Source organism: Lithobates pipiens, unplaced genomic scaffold (genome assembly GCF_037356315.1).
Source record: "Lithobates pipiens isolate NorthernLeopardFrog02 unplaced genomic scaffold, aLitPip1_a1.2 Scaffold_22, whole genome shotgun sequence".
Classification (NCBI taxonomy): domain Eukaryota; kingdom Metazoa; phylum Chordata; class Amphibia; order Anura; family Ranidae; genus Lithobates; species Lithobates pipiens.
Window position 1 is genome coordinate 86,187,084 of NW_027507784.1, and position 20,825 is coordinate 86,207,908.

Consider the following 20,825-nt stretch of genomic DNA (forward strand, 5'->3'; position numbering starts at 1 on the left):
GTTTCACAGAAGGAAACACAATGGATATACAGGTTGGGGTCTCTACATCCTGGAGGCCTCAACATAGACATCGATTTAAACAGTTTTATATCCAACTTTTGACCACAATTTGCAATTATTGTCAATGCATTTTTTGCTCACGAGCTTTTTCCAATATACACACAGTAGATTACATGTCCCTCTAAATTATTTCATCAGGAACGTTGGATTATATACATGTGTACACACACACACATATATATATATTTACGTTTTAATTTAAGTTTCATGTTTTTTTTAGATTATGATTTATTTTAGAGGTAATGTTTTTTAAGATGATTTTATAATGTTATAACTTATTCCAGATCCTAATATGCACATATTATGTTTTTATAATAAGTTGAATATATGTGACTTTTTACTGCATAATATCTACATTGCAATAACCATTGAGTAACTGTGTAGTGCAAACTGCCTGTCAACAACTCACATGGCCACTGTAGTCCCTCAATAATGGGCTTAGGTTCTATGTCAACGATCTTATAAAAGAAATGTATGTAATATGTTTCAAAGCCCCATCCATATAATTAGATCCCTAGATTAATCAGTTAGGTTCTCTCAGGGCTGGGCTCAGCCCTTGCTTCTCTGAGCTGGCCGCTCAGCTGTCGGCTAATTGCCAGCTCCCATAGAAGTGGGCAACTTCTTTGGTGGAATACAATGACACAACTTTGACAACCGATCAACCACCATGAGGATAACTGTGTTGCCCTGGGAGTTGGGTAACTCCTCAATGAAATCCATAGACAGGTGGGTCCAGGGCCTTTCTCTATTGGGTATGGGTTGTAGGAGGCTCACTGGAAGGTGTCATATGAGGGAAGGAGGGAAGTCATGGATCCTGTGTTCCTGCAAAGCATACCTTCCCGTAGTAAAAGCACCTCCCACACAGTACACAAATACTGGTTAGGCACACAGTTAACCTTTTGATGGACCCTGATGTTAACCCCTTTCCAGCGAGTGTCGTTGATACAGTGACAGTGCATATTTTTAGCATTGATCACTGTATTAGCCCTTGTACACACGGTCGGAGATTCTGACGGAATGTGTCCGATCGGACCGTTTGGTCGGATATTCCGACTGTGTGTGGTCTACATCGGACTGTTTCCGTCAGAGTATCCGACGGACCAAGTTTTCCAACTTGTTGGTAACATTTTCCGACAAAATGCTCCGATTGGACATACTCCGATCATGTGTAGAGAATTCCGATCGGACAAAGTGCCACGCATGCTCAGATCAAATTCCTACACCAAAGCTATTGGCTACTAGCGTGAATGTAGTCCCGTCATAACAAAATAATGTCATCACGTCGGATTTTCCGACAACTTTGTCCGACCGTGTGTATGCAACAGTTTCGGACAAAATCCGTTGGACAAAATCCGACGGATTTGGTTGTCGGAATCTCCGACCGTGTGTACAAGGGCTAAGTGTCACTGGTTCCCACAAAAGTGTCAGTTAGTGTCAGATTTATCCGCCGTAATATTGCAGTCCCGCTATAATTCAGTAATCACCACCATTACTAGTAAAAAAGATACCTAAATAAAAATTCCAGTATATATGCCATAGTTTGTAGACACTATAACTTTTTCACAAACTAATCAATATATGCTTATTGGGATTTATTTTGTTACCAAAAATATGTAGCAGAATACATATTGGCCTAAATTTATGAAGAAATTTGATTTTTTTACATTTTTTTATTGGATAAGTTTTGTAGCAGATCGTAAGAAATATTGCTTTTTTTTCCCCTGAAATTGTTTATAGCGCAAAAGACCACAGAGGTGATCAAATATTACCAAAAGAAAGCTCTATTTGTGGCGGGGAAGAAAAAAAAGACAAAAATTGTATTTGGGTACAGCGTCGCACGACCACGCAATTGTCAGTTAAAGTAACACAATGCCGTATCGCAAAAAATGGCCTGGTCATAGGGGGGGGGGGGGGGGGGGTTAAACCTTACTGAGCTGAAGTGGTTAAAGCTATACACGGTGTTCTGCAACAGCATAATATTTATGGACAGTCTCAGTGGCAGCCCTTATTTGGAATAGATTTTTATTTTATTTTACATATAGTTTGGTTTCCATACAGCAGCAGCACCCCAATCTGATTAATTTAACTTGGAAAAAAACGTTTTTTTTTTGTTTTTTTTTCATACAGCTTAAGCAGTGACACATGCTTTTTCATCAAATGGTAATAGACTCAGTTTGACTGGCAGATAGAAATTGGCCAGTGGTTCACTATGGCTGTCCTTGTTCTCGCTGCTACAAAACCGCTGTGCTGCTGGCCATTTCTATCAAGTTCTCATTAAGGTGGTTGTAAATCCACATGAAAAAAAAAAAGAGACCTGTAAGACAAAGGCATAATGAGCTAGTATGCATAGCATACTAGCTCATTATGTAATACTCACCTGATATCGAAGCCCCCGCTGCGGTACCTGTACACAGCACCGGCTGGCAACATTTCTCCCCGGAGTTACTTCCGGGTATTGCGGCTCCAGTGCTGTGATTGGCCAGAGCCCCATTGATGTCATTCCTGGTAATGGAACACATACGTGCCGTTTGCTTCAGTGCGCATGTGCTGATGACTTCGGCACATGCAGATACAGGAGATATCTCCTAAACCATGCAGGTGTAGGAGATATCCGGGGTAGCTATAGGTAAGCCCTATTATGGGCTTACCTGTAGAAAAAAGTGGATTGTAAGTGTTTACAACCACTTTAAGTATTAAGAGACTGCATACAATAGAGCAGTGTAAAACTACCCAGCAGCAGAAAATGTGGGAGAATTGTCCAAAATATACTAATAAGAGTACATGCAACTACAAGAAGTAAGAGACCGCAGGTAACTCAGCAGTGTAAATATGGCTAGCAGCTGGACATTTTCAATGAGAGAGATTTGGTGGAAACGTGCTAGAGAAAAAGAGTATTAAAAGACTGCAACTCGCCCTTGTAGCCAGTTTTCAATCCATGTACTCACCCTATGGTACATGCCAACAGACCTTATTTTGTACAGTAAATGTTTATGGGGAACAAATGCTTTTGCAAAATCCAGATTCACCACATCCACGGGCCTTCCTTTATCTAGATGGTAACTCACCTCCTCATAGAAGGTAATAGATTGGTTTGGCAAGAACAATTTTTCATGAACCAATGCTGATTACTGCTACTAATACCGTTTTCATTACTAAAATCTTGTATATAGTCCCTTATCATCCCCTCCAAGAGCTTGCATACTATTGATGTTAGGCTAACTTGTCTGTAATTCCCAGGGATATATTTTGGCCCCTTTTTAAATAATGGTGCTACATTTCATAAGCATTTATTTATATTCTTCTGCACATATACATAACCCCATAGCTTAGAATGGCAAGACACTCCCCCACTCCTCCTTTCATTAAGCTAATAGACTGGCTGGGGACTGCACTGTCCACTGTTCACTCTTTCCTGTGAAAACTGGAAGTTCAGGGAATCAGCACAGAGAAAGCAGGAACCAGCAGCATTGAAAGCTGTCAACTGCAAATACTGGAGTAATAATCCTAACAAATAGTTTATTGGGGGATTTTTATTATATTGAGCTCTGTCTGTTAAGCTAAAAAAAAAAAAAAGTTTAATATTATAAAGTGAAAACGGTATGGCAAAGGAATCAGCAGATTCAGAATTACAGGCAGCTGAAGTTATATACAAATCTCCAATTTTCCTGGTAAAGTCCAGCTTGGCCACACCCTGTCACACCTACTAAGTTTCTACTGAGGTCTCACTGACCTATAGGAAGGTTCAATGGCTAGGAGAAGGAGGAGCCAGCCAAGATTTGCCCATAACTTCAGCTGCCAATAGTTCCAGTTCTACTGATAATTTCGACATACAGATTTCAGTGAAGGCAGCCTCTGCTTACACAAAGTGAAACAAAGGGATTGTGTTTCTCCAGGCAAATCATCAGGTCTCCACTGCTATAAAGCAAGCCAGGTGCCAGCCTTGGTGCAGAGTCAAAAGATACAAAATTATGAAGAAAATTCCAACACAAAATTATCATTTTATTGAAATTCCATTAAAAACGAGGACATGATGTGACATGCAGCCAGCTCAAAAAAATTCAGCAAACGCGTTTCACACACCTGTGCTTAGTCATTGCAATGACTAAGCACAGGTGTGTGAAATGCGTTTGCTGAATCTTTTTGAGCTGGCTGCCTGTCATGTCCTCGTTTTTTAATAGGATTTCAAAAAATAATAATTTTATGCTGGAAGTGCTGCCGCCCTTCTCTGCTTACACAATTTTTAATCATAGGTTAGTATCGGGTTTATTTTATATATCTCTTTCACCCTACATAAAAACGGGTCACAGCAGAAAGGTAACGCGCGCCCACGGTAAGCTTGGGAAGTTAATGAATCCTTATTTTTTCAAATTTGCAATAATAAATCAAAAGACAATTTATGGATTTCAGAACTTAACAATCTTCCATCAAAACAAAACTCAATCAAATGAAGGTGCTTATCAGGTGCTCCCAGAATTATCATTGAAAAGAAGAAAATGTTCCTTTTTAAGTATAACAAGAAATTCTGATTACATCCTTGTTACACTAAATTAGTACAGCTGCTCCACACCTGTATGCTACCGCTAAATGATCTGCCACTGTGTTGCACTACTAGTCCCAGCAAGCCCAAGGCCTCCATTTGCATGTTAAATATATGGAGAAATTAAAATAATTTAACTTTTTGTACTTCAAATTTTCTGCACATTAAAAGACTCATTTACAGCGCCTTGAAAAAAGTATTCACACCCCTTAACATTTTCCAGATTTTGTCATGTTACATCCAAAAACGTAAATGTATTTTATTGGGATTTTATGTGATAAACCAACACAAAGTGGTACATAAATGTGCAGTGGAAAGAAAATGATAAATGGTTTTCCTATTTTTTTACAAATAAAACAGTGTGGTATGCATTTGTATTCAGCCCCCTTTACTCTGATACCCCTAACTAAAATCTAGTGGAACCAATTGCCTTCAAAAGTCACCTTATTGGTAAATAGAGTCCACCTGTGTGTAATTTAATCTCAGTATCAATAGAGGTATTTTGTGAAGCCCTCAGAGGTTTGTTAGAGAACCTTAGTGAACAAACAGGCCATGAAGGCCAAGGAACACACCAGACAGGTCAAGGATAAAGTTGTGGAGAATTTTAAAGCAGGGTTAGGTTATAATAAAAAAATATCCCAAGCTTTGAACATCTCACAGAGCACTGTTTAATTCATCATCCAAAAATGAAGAGTATGGCACAGCTGCAAACCTACCAAGACATGGCTGTCCACCTAAACTAACGGCAAGGAGAGCATTAATCAGAGAAGCAGCCAAGAGGTCCATGGTAAACCTGGAGGAGCTGCAGAGATCCACAGCTCAGATGGCAGAATCTGTCCACAGGACACCTATTAGTCGTGTTCTCCACAAATCTGCCCTTTATGGAAGAGTGACAAGAAGAAAGACATTGTTGAAAGAAAGCCATAAGAAGTCCTGTTTGCTGTTTGCGAGAAGCCATGTGGGGGACACAGCAAACATGTGGAAGAAGGTGCTCTGGTCAGATTAAACCAAAATTGAACTTTCTGGCCTAAAGGCAAAACGCTATGTGTGGCAGAAAACTAACACTCCACATCACCCTGAACACACCATCTCCACTGTGAAACATGGTGGTGGCAGCATCATGTTGTTGTTGATGCTTTTCTTCAGCAGGCCACAGAGAAGCTGGTCAGAGTTGATGGGAAGATGGATGGAGCCAAATACAGAACAATCTTTTTTGCCTTCCTCTGGATCAACTGTGGGCATAAAATTGGGTATATTGGATTGTACGATATTTTTTATTTTTTATGTATTGATTGTTTTTAAAGAGGAAGTAAACCCTGATGAGTTTACTTCCTCTTTCATTCCCTGCAAAGGTAAAGCATAATGGACCACTATGCATCGCATAGTAGTCCATTATGTGTCTCTTACCTGACACAGGAGCCAGCGAAGTCACGGCTGTCCCCTGTAGTTCCGAGCATCCATCTTCTTGGTGGGTCTCCGTGGGTCTCGCTGCTCTGGCGCTGTGATTCGCCGGAGCAGTGATGACGTCACTCTCGCGCATGCGCACGGGAGCCGCCGCGTGCGGCATATCGCCGTTGACGGTGCCGCGCTCAGTGCATGTGCCGTAGACAGCGGTGCCTGTCTTTCGGCAAATATCTCCTAAACCATGTAGGTTCAGGAGATATTTCTTGGACCTACAGGTAAGCCTTAATCTAGGCTTACCTGTAGGTCAAAGTATGTTGTAAGGGTTTACAACCACTTTAAGGTTGAACTGGATGGACTTGTGTCTTTTTTCAACCTGACTAACTATGTAATTATGCAACTATCTAAAACCTGTAAAGCCTCGTACACGCGATCAGATTGTTGGCCAACAAAACCATGGAATTTTGTCCGAAGGGTGTTGGCTCAAACTTGCATACACACGGCCACACAAATGTTGGCCAACAATTATGAATGTAGTGACGTACTAGATGTATTATGTTTTTTTCAGCTCTTTAGCGCCACCCTTTGGGCTCCTTCTGCTAATTTTGTGTTAGTAGAAGTTTGGTGAGTGTTGATTCGCGCTTTTCTTTTCGCATTTTTCTTTTAGCACTTTTCAGTTCGCGCTTTTCAGTTTGTTTCTGAATGGCCATTCGTCAACCAGGCATGTTGCGGAATCGTAGGAGATGACGTGTTATTTATTATTGGCCTTGGAGTTATTGCTTTGACATTATTTTTTTGGTTGAATAATAATGATTGGATTTGGTATATTTTCTATATTTTTAGATGCATAGAATGCAATTTTTGGTTCTATTGGCAGATAGCATGTCTAATTTTTTTTTTTTAATGCACAATAAAAAAGAATTGTGTAGAATAATACTTGGCTGTGTGTTTTACTTCAAATGACAGTTGGGAGTCGGCAGTTACATTTAAAAAAAAATACAATATAAAATTGACAAGGGACACCAACATAGTTGTATCGTTGATCTTAAAAACTACAGGATAATGGTGTTGTGGTAACTTGCACAAATAAAAAAAACCCCATAATAATATTCTTCTTGATATCACTAGAAAAAAACAGCCGTTGAAAATGTTTGCAATAATTCCATCAGTATCACCAGCAAAGCAGCTTCATTATTATCCCATTAAAGAAGAAGAGAATTGTGCGCTGCATTTGGAGATTTCATCATTTCATAATTTCATTTCATGGAGATTTCATAATTTGCCAAACGCTAGTTTCCAAGATCGACTGTTTCTGTTTCTGAGCATGCGTACTTTGGATTTTTGTCCGATGGACTTGTGTACACACGATCGGAAAATGTGACAACACACATTTGTTGGCGGAAAATTTGAAAACATGCTAGCCAACATTTGTTGGCGGAAAATCCGACAACAATTGTCCAATGGAGCGTACACACACAGTCGGATTTTCCGCCAACAGCCTGACATCCAACATTTCCCGTCGGAAAGTCAGATCTTGTGTACAAGGCATTAGAGTCTGCAAAAGACTCAAGATTGGGGTGGAGGTTCACCTTCCAGCAGGACAATGACAATAACCCCTTCCCGCCGAGCGTACGCAGATGTGGGTACTCGGCTTCCGGGGGTTATACCGGGATGATGCCCGCACCTGCAGGCATCATCCCGGTACCATTTTTTACAGCGGGCGATTGGCTATCCAGCCATAACAACCGAAGCGGCTAAAAGCCGCTCGGCTGTAATGCCGGAGGAGCGGGAGGGGACAACCCCCTCCCGCCGCCTCCCGCTGCTGTTACCTGATCTGATGCCTCCGGCTGCTGGGGAGGAACTGGAACGAAGCCGTAATCTGCTTCATTCCAGCCTCCTAATAGTAAACACGGAAGCGACGTCACTTCCCGTTTACTCAGCTGCCAATGGCGCCGGTTTAAAAAAAATATACCGTATTCAGAATCGCCGTTTTCGGCGATCTCAATACTTTGAAGTGTAAAGGAGGGATCGGGGGTCTTTTAGATCCCCGATCCCTCCATAAAAAGTACCTGTCACCACCTATTACTGTCACAAGGGATGTTTACAATCCTTGGGACAACAATAAAAGTGATCAAAATTGTATTTTTTTTTAAAAGCAATTTATTCATTTTAAAATAAATAAAAAAAAATAAACATTTTTTTTTAAAGAGCCCGCCGTCCCCGCGAGCTAGCGAAGCAAAGAAAACACATACCAAAGTCGCGCCCGCATATGTAAACGGTGTTCAAATCACACATGTGAGGTATCGCCGCGATCGTCAGAGCGAGAGCAATAATTCCTCTCTAGACCTCCTCTGTAATGCTAACCTGGTTACCGTAATTTTTTTTAAAGCATCGCCTATTGAGATTTTTAGGTACCGTACTTTGTCGTCAATCCACGAGTGCATGCAATTATAAAGTGTGACATGTTTGGTATCTATTTACTCGGCGTAACATTATCTTTCATTATGCAAAAAAATTGGGCTAATTTTACTGTTTCATTTTTTTTAAATTCATGAAAGTGTCCCCTTTCCCAAAAAGTTGCGTTTAATACACCACTGCACAAATACCGTGTGGCATAAAATATTGCAACAATCACCGTTTTATTCTCTAGAGTCTCTGCTAAAAAATATATATATAATGTTTGGGGGTTCCAAGTAATTTTCTAGCAAAAAATATGGATTTTAACTTGTAAATACCAAATGCCAAAAATAGGCTTAGTCATGAAAGGGATAAACATACTTCCAGAGCTACAATGGAATGGTTTAGATCAAAGCATAGTCATGAGTTAAAATGACCCAGTCAAAGTCCAGACCTAAATCCAATTGAGAATCTGTGGCAAGACTTGAAAATTGCTTCTAGGGACCCATAGGTGGCCCACATCAAACCCGACATAGGTCTTATATTGTGCTGCTGGGGGAACAGACTATCTCCATGTGTGGTGTCTAGGCAGTTGAACAGACTATATATTTACATGTATGATTCCACGCATTGATATATATATGGATTTTTATACTGTCCTGTAAAACGATTTTGTGTATTATTTTTGTGAATAGATTTTTAATATATTTTTTACTCATATTTTGGTCTGCTTTAAAAGTCCCGCTGTACCGGGGGGTACTGTGATCTCCTTGTTAGGGGATCTTTCCATTTACACGTTTTGGGATGTCGGCGACAATGATATTGGAAAGTTTGTTGCTTTCCTTTATGGTTCATCTCTTATATAACCCTTCCTGTAATAAAGACGGCTTACTGCTGCTCTCTCTCCAGGGTGACCGGTCTTGTCTCCGCCCCCTCCAGTACTTTTCTACAGTCAGCCTGTAGTGGGCGGAGCCTGTTGGGCCCCTTCCACAGCTCTGCTCTCTGCACATACTATGTACAGCACAGTGATGATGTCACTGCTATTTTTGCATAGTAACATCTAGGTTTGCAAAGGTGTTTGGTGCTAGGGTTGCCACTTTTTCTTCAAGCCAAACCCAAACAGTTTAGCGGTGCACAGCATTTTATTTTTATTTTAGTATACACTACAGGATTGTAACAGACCTGGGACACCTTTGGGGGCTCCAAAGAAAATATTAATGTGGTGCATAGTGCCCCCTCCCCCTCCTGTCTGTCCCTGTCCTGAGCCACATTCCTGTCTAAATATTGTGTCTGGATTTCAGGCAGACTGAAACCTGGACACATGATTCAAAACTCAGACTGTCTGAATGAATCCCGGACAGGTGGTAACCTTATTTGGTGCACACATAGTGGATTTATACCCTCTGTGGCTGTAAATTAAAGTTCAGCTTTAAGTATTGTTTGGTTTACTTAATGTGACTCTGTGGACCCAGGCTCTACTGCGACTAGTCATGTGACTAATTCCTGTGCTCGAGATCTCTGTTCTGCCCCTCTCATACCTCCTCATTGGCCCATGAGGATGCCTGTCACAGTTATTGTCCAACAAGAAGGCAGGAATAGGCACTTAACTGCAGGAGCTGGTCGAGACTTGCTTAACCACTTCAGCCCCGGACCAATAAACACCTTAAGGACCAGAGGTCTTTTTACAATTTCGCACTGCGCTGTTTTAACTGGTAATTGCGCGGTCATGCAATATTGCACCCAAACGAAATTTGCGTCCTTTTCTTCCCACAAATAGAGCTTTCTTTTGATGGTATTTGATTGCCTCTGCGATTTTTATTTTTTGCGATATAAATGGAAAAAGAGCGAAAATTTAGAAAAAAAAAGATATTTTCTTATTTTTGTTATAAGAAAAATCGAATAAACTAAATTTTAGTCATACATTGAGGGCAGAATTTATTCAGCCACATGTCTTTAGTAAAAAAAAATGTCAATAAGTGTATATTTTTTGGTTTGCGCAAAAGTTATAGCGTCTACAAACTAGAGTACATTTTCTGGAATTTACACAGCTTTTAATTTATGACTGCCGATCTCATTTCTTGAGGTGCTAAAATGGCAGGGCAGTACAAACCCCCCCAAATGACCCCATTTTGGAAAGTAGACACCCCAAGCTATTTGCTGAGGGCCATGTTGAGACCATTGAATATTTTTTTTTTTTGTCCCAAGGGATTGAATAATGACAAAAAATAAAAAAAAAATTTTTTTTTACAAAAAGTTGTCACTAAATGATATATTGCTCACACATGCCATAGTTATATGTGGAATTGCACCCCAAAATATATTCCGCTACTTCTCCCGAGTATGGGGATACCACGTGTGGGACTTTTTGGGAGTCTAGTCGCGCACGGCACCCCGAAAAACCAATCACCACCTTCAGGATTTCTAAGGGTGCAAATTTTTGATTTCACTCCTCACTACCTATCACAGTTTCGAAGGCCATAAAATGCCAAAATAGCACAAAACCCCCCAAAATTACCCCATTTTGGAAAGTAGACACCCCAAGCTATTTACTGAGAGGCATGTTGAGTCCATGGAATATTTTATATTTTGCCACAAATTGCGGGAATATTACAAACTTTTTTTTTTTGCACAAAGTTGTCACTAAATGATATATTGCTAACACATGCTATGGGCATAAGTCAAATTACACCCCAAAATAAATTCTGCTGCTTCTCCCGAGTACGGGGATACCACATGTGGGGGACTTTTTGGGAGCCTAGCCACGTACGGGACCCCGAAAACCAAGCACTGCCTTCCGGATTTAAATATAAAATGCTACCAAAAAAACTGTTAGCGATCGCAGGGATCAGGCCTGACTCTGCGATCGCTGCAGTTATGTGTTTAGTGTTTTGTAAGTGACAGTGATCGATCGATACTGCACTTGGGTGGGCTGGGCAGAGGGGCAAAACGCAGGTGCTAGCAGGTATCCGGGCTGATCCCGCTAACAATGCGTTTTTTTGGAACCCTAAACTGCTGGGGAGTATATCAGATATTGATCTGTCCAGATTCTATACCACTACGGGAGGTTTATGCTTTGCGTGTGGGTGTTAGCGGTACTGGCACTAACCTAGCGCTGCCTGGGACGACGCAGACCCTGACCCTAAAACCTAATTTATATCACCCGCCGGGTGATCAGGGGCTTAAACCTTTATTGGGTAATAAATGGTGGGTGCCCTGATGCTATAAAAAGCAAACTAACCAGAGTCACCCGTAACACTTATACAGTGATCAGTGGTGAAAGGGTTAACTAGGGCCAATCAGGGGGTTCACATTTTTATTAGGTAGTATATGGGGGTCCCTGGCGCTATATAAAAACCTGACGGGGAACATAAATAACTAACTGGCTAACCAGCGTCACCAGTGACACTTATACTGTGATCGCTGGTGAAAGGGTTAACTATGGGCAATCAGGGGGTTAAAACCATTATTGGGTAGTATATCGGGGTACCTAGCGCTATAAAAACCTGGCGGTGAACCTAAAAAAAAAACTAGCTACCTAGCGACACTAGCGACACTAATGCAGCGATCAGAAAAATGATCGCTCAGTGACACTGGCAAAAGGGGGTGAAAGGGTTAACTAGGGGCAATCAGGGGGTTAAAACCATTATTGGGTAGTATATCGGGGTACCTAGCGCTATAAAAACCAGGCGGTGAACCTAAAAAAATAACTAGCTACCTAGCGACACTAATGCAGCGATCAGAAAAATGATCGCTTAGTGACACTGGCAAAAGGGGGTGAAAGGGTTAACTAGGGGCAATCAGGGGGTTAAAACCATTATAGGGTAGTATATCGGGGTACCTAACACTATAAAAACCTGGCGGTGAACCTAAAAAAATAACTAGCTACCTAACGACACTAGTGACACTAATGCAGCGATCAGAAAAACGATCGCTTAGTGACACTGGCAAAAGGGGGTGAAAGGGTTAACTAGGGGCAATCAGGGGGTTAAAACCATTATTGGGTAGTATATCGGGGTACCTAGCGCTATAAAAACCTGGCGGTGAACCTAAAAAAATAACTAGCTACCTAGCGGCACTAGTGACACTAATGCAGCGATCAGAAAAACGATCGCTTAGTGACACTAGCAAAAGGGGGTGAAAGGGTTAACTAGGGGCAATCAGGGGGTTAAAACCATTATTGGGTAGTATATCGGGGTACCTAGCGCTATAAAAACCTGGCGGTGAACCTAAAAAAAAAACTAGCTAACTAGCGACACTAATGCAGCGATCAGAAAAATGATCGCTTAGTGACACTGGCAAAAGGGGGTGAAAGGGTTAACTAGGGGCAATCAGGGGGTTAAAACCATTATTGGGTATAATATCGGGGTATATCGGGGTACCTAGCACTATAAAAACCAGGCGGTGAACCTAAAAAAATAACTAGCTACCTAGTGACACTAGCGACACTAATGCAGCGATCAGAAAAATGATCGCTTAGTGACACTGGCAAAAGAGGTGAAAGGGTTAACTCTAGGGGCAATCAGGGGGTTAAATCTTTATTGGGGGGTGATAGGGGGTTACCCTGGACCTAACACTAACTGCCCTGACAGTTTTTACTGTTACAACTGACACTGAATACTGTGACTGGGGGGGGATCGGGGGGGGGGGGGGGGTTGTGTGCCTGTGTGTACCTACATGTCAGTGTAGTGTTGGTGCACACTTACTTTTAGTCTTCTCCTCGTAGTCCGGTCAAAAAGACCGCCCCGAGGAGAATGACATCACTTCCTCCTTCCTGTGTAAACAATACACAGTGGGAGGAAGCTTCTCATTGGCCAGGAGCGATCCAGAGGGGGTGGCCAGAAACCAACGGCCATCCCCTCATCACGGATCGCTCCTGGAGCGAACTGGACCGCCGTATCCAGCGGGAGGGGGTCCGATCGGACCCCCCACCCGCTGGAAGGCAGGCACGTACATGTACGTGCTTGTGCCTGCCTGTGCCATTGTAATGACGTACAGTGGCAATACGGCGGTCCTTAAGTGGTTAAAGAGATTACCGCTCCTTCAGTCTCAGTTACAACTCTACTTCCTCTTCTCCTTGTCCTTTCTCCTTCGGGGTCCCCCAAGGTTCTGTTCTTGGACCTCTCCCTTTCTCAATCTATACCTCTTGCCTGGGTCAGTGGATTGCCTCCCATGACTTTCAATATAATTTCTATGCTGATACACCCAAATTTATCTCTCCACCCCGCAGCTCTCTCCATTTGTCTCGTCAAGCATCACCAACTTACTAACATACATATCTGTATGGATGTCACATCACTTCCTCAAACTCAATCTATCCAAAATCGAGCTCATGATATTTCCTCCCCCACGTGCCACTTCCCCTGATTTCAAAATCAACGGCTCAATTATCAACCCGTCCCCCCGCGCTAAGGTCCTAGGTGTAATCCTGGACTCTGAACTATCCTTTCGGCCCCACATCCAATCGCTATTCAAAGCTTGTGACTTCAACCTGTGCAACATCTCCAAGATACGCCCCTTCCTAACCAATGTCACCACAAAGCTTCTAATCCCCTCCCTGGTCATCTCTCGCCTTGACTACTGCAACTCCCACCTCATTGGCTTACCTTTACATAGGCTCCCCTTCAGTCCATCATGAACGCTGCTGCCAGGCTCATCCACCTCGGCGTGTGCTACACCCCTCTGCCAATCCCTCCATTGCTGCCACTTAACCAACAAATTAAATTCAAGATACATCTTGGCCCCCAGCTACATCACTGACCTTATCTCAAAATACCAACCAACTCGAGCTCCTCCCAAGACCTCCTGCTCTCTAGCTCCCTTGTCACCTAATCCAATGCTTGCCCCCAAGACTTCTCCAGAGACTCTATCATCCTCTGGAACACTCTACCCCAATCTGTCTGACTTTCTCCTACTTTGTCTACTTCCAGACAATCCCTGAAAACTCATCTCTTCAGAAAAGCCTATCTGGCCCCCACCTAACAATTGTACATTAATTTTTTCCATCAGCACATGCCCCACAGTTATTACCTCTTGTATCTCTTGACCCTCCCTCTTAGATTGTAAGCTCTAGTGAGCAGGGCTCTCTGATTCCTACTGTGATAAATTGTATTGTATTTGTACTGTCTACCCCCAAGTTGTAAAGCGCTGCGTAAACTGTTGGTGCTACATAAATCCTGTATAATAATAATAATAATTATGAGAGCTTGTCTGTGGGATCCTTCAACTTCCCATTACTGCTGCCCGTTTAACATTCTTAAAGTGACCACAGAGTCAGTCTAGCAAATTAAAGAATTGCCCGTTAGCCTCGTGTAATGGAGCACTTATCACATTTACAGCCATTGTTCTTCCCATTCTAATTTGTCAATATCATGTGTAAAACCGAAGGCTATAAAAGCATCCAGCCAAAGATCAGTAAGTATAAGATACTTGACCAAAGCACACCATTGCCCTTATGGTCATAAAAAAAGTTAATTTTACCACTATTGTTATTATTACAATTATTATTATCATCTTTATTATTATTATTATTATCATCATTCATTTTTTTTTATGTATTACTTGTATATTATATTTTTATAATTTGGTTATTATTATGATTGTTATTCATATTTTTATTATTATTCAATTTCATAAATTTGTTGACCTTAACATTACAAAAAAAGTAATATTTGTATTACTTGTACAATCCCAGAGCACCAGGACAATGGAATTACCCGCAAAATGACCACATTTTGGAAAACAAATACCCCAACGTATATTCTGTGAAGAATTATGAGTCTTTTGAATGGTTAATTACACAAAATTGTCAATTTATAAGATAATTCTAACTCATAGCATGTATATAGCAAAAATTACACCCCAAAACACATTCTGCTACTCATCCTGAGTGACTTTTACACAGCCAGTTCACATACAGAGGCCCAACATTGAAGTAGTACCTTCAGGAGCATAGATTACACATCTCAATTTCATTCCTACCTATCACACTTTTGAAGGTCCTTGAGCACCAGGACAGTGGAATTACCCACAAAATTACCCCATTTTGGAAAGCAAACACCCCAATGTATATTCTATGGGGCATGGGCTGCAGATAGGTACTCGGGTACTCTGATGGGCTGGAGACAGGTACTTGGTTACTCTGATGGGCTGTGATAGGTACTTTGATGGGTGTTGACATGTCCTCTTTATTAGGAGGGGCAATCAGTGTGATTGGTGTACACTGTAAGCGGTAACGAGATGTTACTGCAATCTCCTTCTCACACATGATTGGTGTGTGAGGAGGAGAACCCAGTAACACCTCGTTACCCAGGTTTGTTAACATTCTGTGACTGGCTGTGATGATTGGACACAGGCGGTCACGTGGTAAAGAGACATTTTTTTATTGGCTCTTTACACGGAGCTAGGATGGGCTCTGTCCGTGGGACAAGCCTCATCCCCAATCGCTGTGCTGGAGAGGTGAGAAGCCGAGGACGACATATAACGCCCGCCCAAGTTAGAAGCTGATTGGCTACAATGCACAATGCAAATCACAGAAGGCTCCAAAGTAGATCTCCTCAAATTATAATGGTCATAGGCAGGTACCAAAATAGAAAACAGAAAGGGACCGATAGTGAAGTACAATTTGGCAGATTTGTTTTATTGTGCAAACGTAGGTGGGTACTTACAGGATAGAAAGGTTAAAATTGCGTGAACAAATTGCAGAAACCGGAAATTACATCAACGCGTTTCGCCCTCCCACAAGGCGCCAAGGTCCTTGACGACGCTTTGTGGGAGGACGAAACGTGTTGACGTAATTTTCCGTTTCAAATCCAAACTACGCCATTTCCGGTTTTGGTGGAGTGCACGCTGGATGCGGCGTTCGCTCAATTTTATCTCTGCAAAATGTTCATGCGATTTTAACCTTTACATTTCGTAAGTACCTACCTACGTTTTGTTTTCTATTTTGGTACCTGCTTTGGAGGAAATCTACTTTGGAGCCTTCTGTGAATTGGCACTCTGGGCCAGTGTTCTAGCCTGAATGACCAATAGACTGAGCAGCTAGGGATCCATTTTGTTTAATGAGTGGGGATATAGAAGGGTGTTTGGTACACCTTAAAGTTTGGAGCACTATTGCACTTTAATGATTGAAACACCTATGCATAACTTATATGGACGTTTCTTATAATTTGTTCACTTATTGATTGGATTAATTTATGATGTATTGTGAGCACTGTAATTTTTATGCAAGAATTTCCCAGTCGGCTGACAGGCAATCATTCAATGATATTTACCAGTTGTCTGACTGTCAGTCAATGATATTTACCGGCAGATCAGTAATCAGTCAACGATACTTACCAGTCAGCAGATCTGCAATCATTTAATGATTTTTACCAGTCAGCTGACCGGCAATCAGTCAACCATATTTATCAGTCAGCTGACCGGCAATCAGTTGACCATATTTACCAGTCAGCTGACCAGCAATCAGTCAACAACATTTACCAGTCGGCTGACTGGCAAATAGTCAATGATATTTACCAGTCGGCTGACTGGCAATCAGTCAACAATATTTACCAGTCGGCTGACTGGCAAATAGTCAATGATATTTACCAGTCGGCTGACTGGCAATCAGTCAACAATATTTACCAGTCGACTGACTGGCAAATAGTCAATGATATTTACCAGTCGGCTGACTGGCAATCAGTCAACAATATTTACGAGTTGGCTGACTAGCAATCAGTCAACAATATTTACCAGTCAGCTGACCAGCAATCAGTCAATGGTTTTTACCAGTCGGATGACCATCAATCAGCCAATGATGTTTACCAGTCAGCTAACCAGAAATCAGTCAACAATAATTACCAGTCAGCTGACTGGCAATCAGTCAACGTTTTTTACCAGTCAGATGACTGGCAATCAGTCAACAATATTTGCCAGTTGGCTGACTAGCAATCAGTCAACGATATTTACCAGTCAGCTGACCGGCAATCAGTCAATGGTTTTTACCAGTCGGATGACCATCAATCAGTCAATGATATTTACCAGTCAGCTAACCAGAAATCAGTCAACTACATTTACCAGTCGTCAGACTGGCAATCAGTCAACGATACTTACCAGTCGGCAGACCTGCAATCATTTAATGATTCTTACCAGTCGGCTGACCTGCAATCAGTCAACGATATTAACCAGTCAGCAAACCAGCAATCAGTCAATGATATTTACCAGTCGGCTGACAAGCAATCAGTCAACGTTTTTTTACCAGTCAGATGACCAGCAATCAGTCAATAATATTTACCAGTCAGCTGACCAGCAATCAGTCAACGATATTTTCCAGTCAGCCGACCAGCAATCAGTCAACGATATTTACCAGTTGACAGACCTGCAATCATTTAATGATTTTTACCAGTCGGCTCAGCGCCAATCAGTCAACCATATTTACCATTTAGCTGACCGGCAATCAGTCGGCTGACCAGCAATCAGTCAATGATATTTACCAGTCGGCTGACTAGTAAACAGTCAATGATATTTACCAGTTGGCTGACCGGCAATCATTCAATGATATTTACCAGTTGGCTGACGGCAATCAGTCAACTTTTTTTTAACAAACGGATGACCAGCAATCAGTCAACGATATTAACCAGTCAGCTGACCAGCAATCAGTCAACGATATTTACCAGTCGGCTGACCGGCAATTAGTCAATGTTTTTAACCAGTCGGATGACCACCAATCAGTCAATGATATTTACCAGTCAATTGAAAATTTCTGTTGTTTACAAATTTTAGTTATGAAATTTTGAATGTCGATAATGGAATGCTGGTGTGATTTTTTAATTTTTTTTTTTGTTGTGCTTTAATAAAAAAGTTAATGTTAAGAAAATCAACCATTGAAAACTGTCCTCTTTATAAGAGGGAAGATGAAGTCTACGTGTCGGACGGTTTACCCAAATGTAATCACATTGGAGGAAACATCGGTTTGTATACAGTCTACATTAGTCGGAGGATACAATGACCAGTATATATGCGACTTATAAATAGACCCACAGACCGGCGCTGTGCCACTTCTAACGCAACCACGGTATTATTCAACATTTTTTTTTTTGTCCCTGCCGTCTCGGTGACCCTTGTCTGCTGCTTAGCAATAACAAAACACTTAATCGCTCGTTCAGCTCAGCTCGGACTGAACCGATGACATTTAGAACATTTAGCTTCCTCTCTCTCTTTTTCCTCTTGGACGCTGTTCCCCTACCGAGCGCCTTGTGGTTTCTTCTCTGTACTAATTTAATCGTCGCCAAAACAAATTAACCCCTCCCACGCCACTGCTTCCATGCTTATTCATCCCATCCTGTCACCTTGCAGTTGAAATCACTGACAGCCAAGGAACAGCGGGGGGGGGGGGGGGGGGGTGGGGGGAGGGGAATCACCATCACCTAGCACACCACTGGAAAAAAAAAACGACCATGCCATTATTTGTAAATGACCTTACAGTTGATCTGTCACTCATTGCAATATTATGGAGCTGAAGATACGATATTGAAATCCATTTTGCAATTTAAATTCACCCTGCCATTGCTAAGTAGCCGGCAGTGGAAAATCAATGCATCTTCTCTCAACAACTTTAACGCTATGGGAGAAATCTGACATGGGATCTGAGGATATTATGTACGTTGCAGATGATTATTTACAATGGCTGCACCGAGAATGTTATCTAGCAATTATAAAACTAGGAAAAATAAGCATACAAAAATATTTGCAGCTTGCTGGAAAATCTACACAATCATATCATCCACTAAACACAGAATATATTTTTGCAGTAAGTCGTGAATATTGGCTGAAATCGTCAAAAACAAATGCCCATATACAAATCAAATGGGGGGGGGGGGGGGGGTGTATGATAAGATGGCACAGAACTAAAAGTATCCTTCCTTTTTGTTACCAGTGATAATGTAGGAAATAAAGAACTAGCAAAAATTAGACAAAAAATAAAAAATCTTGCAATATACTGGACAATCTCTGCAATCATAAACCGTATCCTTAGACATTCCTACATATATTATCGATAACTCTCCTTTTTAAGTCCTGAAAATTGTCTAAAATTGCCAAAAGTTGTCTGCCTAAAAAAAAAAAAAAAATCAAATGGGGGGTTGGTATGAAAAGATGGTGCAGATTTACTAAAACTGGAAAGTGCAAAATCTGGTGCAGCGGTGCATAGTAGCCAATCAGCTTCCAGGTTTTATTGTCAAAGCTTAATTGAAGAAGCTGAAGTTAGAAGCTGATTAAACACCATGCACAGCTGCATCAGATTTTGCATTCACCAGTTTTTTGTTTTTATTTTTATTTTTTTTATTACTACTGATAATAGGACACCGTAGCAAATAAAAAAAAATTATAATAAAAAAACAAAAATAAATATGTAGATAAACTAAAAAAAGGGAGAACAAAAAATATCCTGCAGCATGCTGGACAATCTCTGTAACCGTAATCACTTAATCACTTATCCTTAGGCATCCCTATACAGTCTTCCTTTTCAAGTCCTGGAAATTGTCTGATATTGTCAAAATTGACTTATTGACTTCCCATAAAAAGTCAGATGAGGTGTTGTGTATGACATGATGGTGTGTTTTTTTTTTTTTTTTTTTTTTTTACTCCTGATAATGGGACAATGTAGCAAATAAAGAACTAGAAAAAAGGAGAACAAAAAATATATTGCAGCATGCTGGGCAATTTCTGCAACCGTAAGCACTATCCTATGCATTTGCAATGTCTTCTTTTTTTAAGTCTTGAAAATTGGCTAAAATTGTCAACAGTGGCTTGCCCTAAAAGAAAAAAAATCAAATGAGGGGGGGTTGGGCATAAGATGGTGTGGGTCTTAAAGTGTCTTTTTTATTACTACTGATACTGGGACGAAGTAGCAAATAAAGCTCTAGAAAAAAAAATGAGAACACGAATATCTTGCAGCATGCTGGACAATCTCTACAAGTCCTGAAAATTGCCTGAAATTGTCAAAATCGACTTCTCCTAAAAAGTCAAATGGAGGGTTGGGTATGATATGATGGTGCGGGGCTCAAAGTCTTATTTTTTTTTCTTGGTACTAGTGATAATGGGGTAGATTAACTAAAACTTGAGCACTCAGAATCTGGTGCAGCTGTGCATGGCAGCCAATCAGTTTCTAACTTCTGCTTGTTCGATTAAGCTTTGAAAAAAAACAAAAAAAAACTGGAAGCTGATTGGTTTCTATGCAGAGCTGCACTAGATTTTGCACTCTCCAGTTTTAATACATCTCCATAAATGGGAATATGTAACGAAAATGACAACAAAAAATATCTTGCAGCATTCTGGACAATCTCTGCTACCATAAGCACTATTCTGAGGCATCCCTACATGTTTGCAATGTCTTATTTTTTAAGTCCTGGAAATTGCCCAAAATTGTCAAAATTGACTTCCCTTAAAAAGTCAA

General features: G+C 41.1%; 1 protein-coding gene across 1 annotated transcript in view; it reads right to left on the reverse strand.

Annotated features, from left to right (window-relative positions):
• ASIC4 (acid sensing ion channel subunit family member 4) overlaps positions 1-20,825 on the reverse strand; it is a 471,815-nt gene that overhangs the window by 449,245 nt on the left and 1,745 nt on the right. The window lies entirely within an intron of this gene.